Source organism: Egretta garzetta, unplaced genomic scaffold (genome assembly GCF_000687185.1).
Source record: "Egretta garzetta isolate BGI_Z169 unplaced genomic scaffold, ASM68718v1 scaffold233, whole genome shotgun sequence".
Taxonomy (NCBI): Eukaryota; Metazoa; Chordata; class Aves; order Pelecaniformes; family Ardeidae; genus Egretta; species Egretta garzetta.
This window is the reverse complement of record NW_009259194.1, coordinates 389,314-396,706: the sequence shown is the minus strand read 5'-3', so window position 1 is coordinate 396,706 and position 7,393 is coordinate 389,314.

The following is a 7,393-nucleotide window of genomic DNA, read 5'->3' as shown; positions in this document are numbered from 1 at the left end:
GCAGCGCGGGGTGGCCCCGACCCGCTCGGAGGTGGGAGCGAGCAGGAGCCGTGCGGTCCCCGCAGCATCGCCGTCCCTCTGCTCCGTAACCTCATCTCATCATTAACTGAATAATGGAAAGAAACCTTAGCTGGGCTGCGCTCAGCCTGAAAATAAACCCCTCCAACGCTAAACACCGCTCGGGGCTGTCCGCACCGTATAAATCCCATCTTTAGATGAAGCCAGTGATGGCAAAAGGGTCTGGGTTTGGGCTGGAGCAGGCAGAAAACCCCGCAACACGGGCAGCAAACGTGCTGCCTCCTGGCCCCGAGCACCGCGGAGCTGCGGGGGCGATGCCCGTGCCCGCTGGCAGCAGACGCCTGGGTTTGTTGGATGCCTGCAGCATACCATTACTTTTAAAGGCCAAACCAGGGCAAAAATTTATTGCCGTGACGTGAAAATAGAGGAGAGCAAATCCGACTGGAGTGGAACCAGCGTTACTGCCCGTGCGAATCGAGGCAGCGAGGGCGGACGGGCGCAAATGCCGGGGATTTGTGCCCGTGCAAGAAGCGGAGCGTGGGCACGGCCACAAGATGCCAGCCCTCCGTCTGGAACAGGAGGGGGACGCAGTCCAGGTTAGGACAGGGCTCTTGGAAGACGCCGGCTCTCCCAGCCATCGGGCCAAGTCCTGCGGAGGAGTTTCTAACCCGCGCCACGCACAATTCACACCCTGGTGTTTTTAAGGAGGCTCTTCCTTTTGGCAGCCTTTTAGCTGAGAGCGGAAAATGAGCCAGCTCGCCCTCGGAGCTGGTGGCCGTATCATTAACCGTGATTTTTTTTTTTATTAGGGAAAAAAAAAAAAAAAAATTCCAAAGAGGACACCACAAATGCGAGCACCAAATGGGCTGCGAGGGTTGACCTCCGATTGCCGCGGCACGGCTTGCACTCCGGCTCAGGAAGTTGCTCACAGCCAGTTTCTAAATTTTATGGGTGGGGAGATTGACAAATAGGAAATCTATGACATGTAATAGCTGATAACGTGTGATGCGTTTCCCCCCGCCCCGTGAATTATTTGAGCCTGCATTTTATTTAAATACTATCATGCCTAAGATTTCAGCGTGTGGCATCCACGGATGACATCAGGGAGAAAAAAAATTAAGCAATTCTCCCTATTTTAGGAGCTTATTTAGGCCAGATATTTTAAGTTACGTTTTTGGCCCGGTATCCAAGCGATCTTTCTTCAATCTAAATAAATGTCTCCCATTAAAAATAAAAAAAAAAAGCCAAACAAACCAAAACACACAACACAACCCCAACAGATGTGCCCAGCCCCGCCGTTGTTCCAAAGCAGAAAGCAAACCCAAGCACGTTTGCCAGGCCCCGGCCGCCCACTTAACCGAGCCTGTCAAAACCAATAATAAAGAACATTTGCGCCGTGCTTGATCTTCGCAAACCATGGGGCAGCTTGCAACGGGGCCGGACGGAGAGTGGGGGGTGGGGGAGGAAACCCCCCCCCTTTTTTTTTCTTTAAGTGAGGATGTTGAGGTTTGGGGTGAGGGGGGGGGGAATTGGGAGGTTAGGGGATAACGGAGCTCAGCGTTGCCCTGGTCCCACACGCCTTTTCCAAACCCCTCTCCCATGGGGCTCGGAGGGCGATGGGGGACTTTACACCCCCGGCTTAGGGGAGGGCACAGCCCCGCAATGCATTTGGGATGCTGCTTCGCACGCTGAGCACCAGAGGCACAGACCCAATTCCCCCTTCCCCAGGGAGCGCTGGCGTCCCAAACACCCATACATTTCCCACCACGCCTCATCCCTATTTTCCTCCCCATAGCCAGGTTTGGGGTTTTTTTTGCTTCCACCATGCTCAAAGGCCCCCTTGGCCCCCTGCTCCTGGGGGGGGGGGGCGGCGCTAAATAACCTCTTGGCTCCTAAACAACCCGGCCAGGAGCACCGCAGTCTCGCTGCCCGGGAAAGCAGCAGGATGCGGCCGCGGAAAGCCAGAGGATGAGGTGGGATGCTCCAACCCTAACAGAGCTGCTGGAGGGACAGATGAGAGACTGGACTCCTGCTGGGACTCACTGGGAGCTGCAGAGGAGGCTGGGAGGGGTCAGTCCCCCGCCGTGCCTCTGCTCTGCCCTGCAGTTCAGCAAGCTGCAGGGCCATGCATTTCCTTTTTTTTTTCTTTCCCCAGTTATGTTTTCCCAGCAGCTCTGCTCCCTGCCCAAGGCGCTCAGCCACGGCTCTTGTGCCATCTGCCGACCGAAGGCCGCCGGCTCCATGGCCCCACCACCCAGCACCCACTTGGCCTGCCCGCACCCATCCTCTTCCCCCAGCACCCTCAGGTGCCTCCCACCCTCTCCTCACTCCCACCACCACCACCTGCCCAGCCCTGACTTGAGAGCATCCCCAGGAATTTGGTAAAATCCCAGAAAGCCCAAAGATGAGAAAATTCTGCTCGGCCATCCCTGCTACGGCCACCCAGGTGACACCAAGGGCGGAGGAGGATGGGGCAAGGCTGCACCCTGGCTGCTTTCAGACCTGGTTTTGCAGGAAAAGAATCATAGAATCATAGAATCACTTTGGTTGGAAAAGACCTTTAAGATCATCAGGTCCAATCTTTAACCTAACCCTGCCATCCCACCACTAAACCCTGGCCCTAAGCACCTCATCCACCCTTCTTTTAAATCCCTCCAGGGATGGGGACTCGACCACCTCCCTGGGCAGCCATTCTACCAAGAAGGTAGAAGCAGGAACAGCCTGGCCAAAATGTCCTGGTATAGAATCACAGAATCATTTAAGTTGGAAAAAAGCCCTTTAAGATCATCGAGGCCAACCATAAACCTCGCACTGCCAAGCCCAAGAGCTGGGAAGGGGCAGCCCTGCGGCTGCGAAACCTCCATGGGGAGACGCTGCTCATGCTCAGCATCAGCCCAGGCGCCGCCGCCGGCCCCGGCGATCACCCCGGCACAGCCCTGCCCGTTGATGCTGTAGCACACACAGACATGGAACTGTGTCTGTCTGCTGCAAACCAGAGGATTGCACCCTTGGGCGTGGGAACACACCGGGGAAGGAGCAGGTAGCCCCGCTGGGCTGCTGGAGGATGCTCCCTACAGCTGTCTCGTTAGGAAAAAGTGACAGACAAGTACCCAGAATATAATTTTGTGAGTTCAAATTTCCTCCATCTGCCAGCACTGGGGGACACTGAATTATTCATGATGTTTCACCAAAATAATCCCGTTTAAAAATAACTCCCCTGCTTAAAAGACTGCAAGAGCACTTTTAACACCAAGCACTATTTTTATCTCCTGAGCATGACCCAGCAAACCCCCAAACCTCAGCAATTCCCACCCCGTACCCCCCTCTGACCCTCTCCTCTTCTTCAACTGCGTGGCTGAAGGAACACAGGTGGATTTTTTTTTTTCCCTCCCCTTTCAGTGCTCACCTTTGGAGTTCAGAGGAGAAGCAAAGCTGCACATCTCCGGTGACCAAGCAGAGGGCACTGCTGCCTAAATGATTTGGGCCAGGGCTCTGCTACAGGGGTTTGGTTTAAGGCAATCCCAAACTTCTTCTGGCACAGAAAGCCTCTCCCACTAGCAGACATTGCTGTGGCAGCAGCTGAGAAACCCTCTCCCCATTTCATCCCCTTGATTAATCCCCTTGATTGCTTAACATCTACACCAATGGCGTAGGCAGTGGATTGAGCGCATCCTCAGCAAATTTCCCAGCGGCAGCAAGCGGACGTGCCTCGGGGAGGGGATGCCATCCAGGGGGACCTGGACAGGCTGGAGAAGTGGGCCCATGTCAACCTCATGAGGATCAACCAGGCCAAGTGCAAGGTCCTGCACCCGGGTCGGGGCTGGGGATGAGAGCAGCCCTGCCGAGAAGGACCTGGGCATACTGGGGGATGAAAAGCTGGCCATGAGCTGGCAACGTGCGTGAGCAGCCCGGAAAGCCAACGTCTCCTGGGCTGCATCCCCAGCGGCGTGGCCAGCGGGGCAAGGGAGGGGATCCTGCCCCTCTGCTCCGCTCCGGTGAGACCCCCCCGGAGCCCTGTGTCCAGTCTGGGGTCCCCAGCATGGGACAGACACGGACCTGCCAGAGCGGGGCCAGAGGAGGGCACAAAAATGATCCCAGATGGAACCCCTCTGCTACGGAGAGAGGCTGGGAGAGGTGGGGGTGTTCAGCCTGGAGAGGAGAAGGCTCCAGGGAGACCTGATTGCGGCCGTTCAGTGCTTAAAGGGGGCCGATAAGAAAGATGGGGACAGACTTTTTAGCAGGGCCTGCAGCAACAGGACAAGAGCCGATGGTTTTAAACTAAAAGAGGGGAGATTCAGACTAGATAAAGAAGAAATTTCTTACACTGAGGGTGGTGAAACACCAGCACACGTTGCCCAGAGAAGTGGTGGATGCTCCATCCCTGGGAACACTCATGGTCAGCTTGGACGGGGGTTGGACTGGGTGACCTTTAAAGGTCCCTCCCAACCCAACCCTTTCTATGAGTTCAACAGGTCCCCAAAAATCCAGAAATAAAAGATAAAAAAATGCTGACAAACCCCCGCCGAACAGAGCAGCTGGGAGCGGAGCAGAGTACCTGGGAAGTGCTGGCTTCTCTCAGAGGGTAAGAGCTGGCTAAAATTGGGGTGAAAAGAGAGAAATAGAGGGCAGGAGATAACAGCCTGCCTCAGTTTTGGCATTTCAGCTTTGTGCCTGCGCTGCCTGCGCTTCCTCATGTCACGATATCCCCCCAGCCTGCCCGCACCCTGCCCGCACCCGCTGCCGGCCTCTGCCAGCGCGGCAGACGTGGCCTTCATCCCAGAGCCAGGCAGAAAGCAGGTTCTCCATGAAAACTTGCCCAAGCTGCAAAGTTATTTTTATCCCCTGGATTCTGAAAAGCAGCACATTTTTCTGCTTTTTTTTCCCCCCTCCGATGTTTATTAGAAAACCTTGGAGAGGGAATCTGCTTTCCCTCTCTGCCATCACTTCCATTTTCCCTGCCTTTTGTTTAATGTCACTGATGAAAAAGGACAGAAAGTAGCTGGGAAAAAGAAGAGGATATAGAAAACCCTCTTTAGTTTCAGCTGCGAGAAAGCACCCACAAACTCCTTGGGGACGTCTACACATCTCTATGCTTGCAACCTCCCCGCGCATCCACCTCACTCCTTATTCCCTTTATTCCCATTATTCCCATTAGCCAATAATCCCATTATTCCCTCGCTCTAAGCACTATAAAAACCAAACCTCCCGGCAGGGCAGGAGTGCCTTGGGAGGGCTGGCTGCCCCCTCGTGCTCCCGGCAAGCAGAGTCAGGTTTCCAGAGCCTCGGATGCTCCTCCGACATCGCATCGGGATCCTGATGCGTCCCAGCGATAGCTGCCAGAAATCAGATACTTTCGGAGCCGCGGTTGTGCTGCTGCCGTAGAAATCCTCCCGTTTAAACGCCCGACGGTGGCTAGAAGCAGCTTTCTCCTGATTTCAGCTAACCTCGTTAAAAAGAGGAGTAATGTCCCTGGAGAGCTGTAATAAAATTAACTTGCCAGTCAAAAAGAAGCCCATGATTTATGATCACTTGTGATAGATCCTCTTACTCTTCTTCCCAGAAATCCCCCAGTGGCCTCTGGCTGCCAAAACACGGCGGCCGAGAGCCATGGTCCATCCCCAGCACCACGGGAAGGGCCCGAGCCCTCACCAGTGCCAATGTCCATGGCACTGGGAAAGCTGCCTGGCATGGGGCAGGGAGTGGGGCCGGGGCTGAGCTGGCTCAGCAGAGGGTTTTGGCAGGGGAGCGCCTGGGGAGATGATTTACAAGCCTCATCCAAGCCTCTGGATGCAACAGGGGCCGTCGCTGCTCTGCGAGCGAGGGAGGGCTGGATGCAGCCCAGGGGGACACACGGAGCGGGATGGGGAGCAGCCAGCACAGCTCCACAGCTGGCACAGGGCACTAATCCTGCCCCGCTGCCAGCTGCCCTGTGTTAAGCTCCATTTTCCTTCCCTGACCCCCAACTCGACCCACCCAGCGCCTCGTCTCGCCGCAGGTCCCGAAAGCCAAACTCCAGCCTCTCCATTAATCTCGGCCGCAGCGAGTCATTAGGGGCGGATAAAGCTACTTACCCCAATTCCTTCCTGCTCGTCTCGATCCCAGCCAAGCATTTTACCTTGGCGCCGGCTGCCTCTTGCCATCAACAAGCCAAGGTGTAATGTTACTGTCTGTTTGCTCTCGCCTTTTGGTGTTTCGAGTCCCAAACAAGGCATTTAGACGTGGCAATGAATCCAGCCAGGGACTGGGAAGGGGCTTTGCGAATGGGGCACAGCCCCTGGACTGGTGGGATGGATTTGCAGGAGCCAACCTTGTCCCTGGGGACCGCAGCAAAGGGCTGCAGGGAGCACAGAGCCACTGTGGTGGCCAGCACGGGGAGGAGGCTCCAGCCCAAGGAGCCTGGACTGGTTTAAGTGAGCTGCAGTGTTGTTCCTACACGGGATTAGAAATTCTGGGGTCTGGGCAGCAAGTGCAATAGAACAAAAAAAGGCAAAGAAAAAGTACCTCCAGGTACCCAAAAACTACCTCCAGCTACCCTTTCAGCGTGCCAAAATCACGCTGAAGAACCCACACTGCCAGTAAGTGTAAAGAGAGCAGGGTCAGGGCCGTGGCAAAGGACAGCACGACTCGAACCATCTCAGAGGAGAGCGCGTGCTTTTTAGGAGGGCAGCCCAAGAGAAACTGCTTGAGCAGGGCCTGAGCTTTACCCCTGCCAAAGGGATTTAGCAGATGCTGAAGGGGGGGCCCACGGTACGAAACCCTCATGGCGAAGGTGACCTTAGCGTTTCTCACGATGTGGTCGGGCACAATTCCTACTTTACACTGGCAAGTAAGGCACCGTGTGCAGGGATGTCCCACGGGCACGGATGCACACAGAGCTAAAACCATGGATGACAGGGAACGAACCCATGCATTGGGTCCATCCATCCATGCAGGACCGACCTGCGGGGCTGTGAGCACTTTTCTCCCCAAGCCACTGTATTTATTTTTCCCGCCTGTTCCAGCCCTTCACTTCCTTGCCTGCATTTGGGTAGTTTATTTATTCAGCCTCCCCTAACAGTCCAGTTTGGCTATTTCGGTGGGGCGAGAGATACCGACCCAACCCAGACAAAAACTAGCTCTGCTCTGTCAGGGCTATCAGCAAACACCAGCCCCTGCGGCCGGCCAGGAATTTTAATTGAAATAGCCGGTCACTGGGCTCAGATAAGGCCCAGCTTCACCCCACGGTCGATGGGGCTCCCCACTGCCCCATGGGGCTACCAGGCCCCGGTCCCCAAAATCACGAGGGGGCCTTGGCCCCACTCCATGCCCCGGTGGGGGTCTGCCAGCTCCATGCCCCCCCGCCAAGGCAGCACTGGGACAGACTGGGAGGCAACTG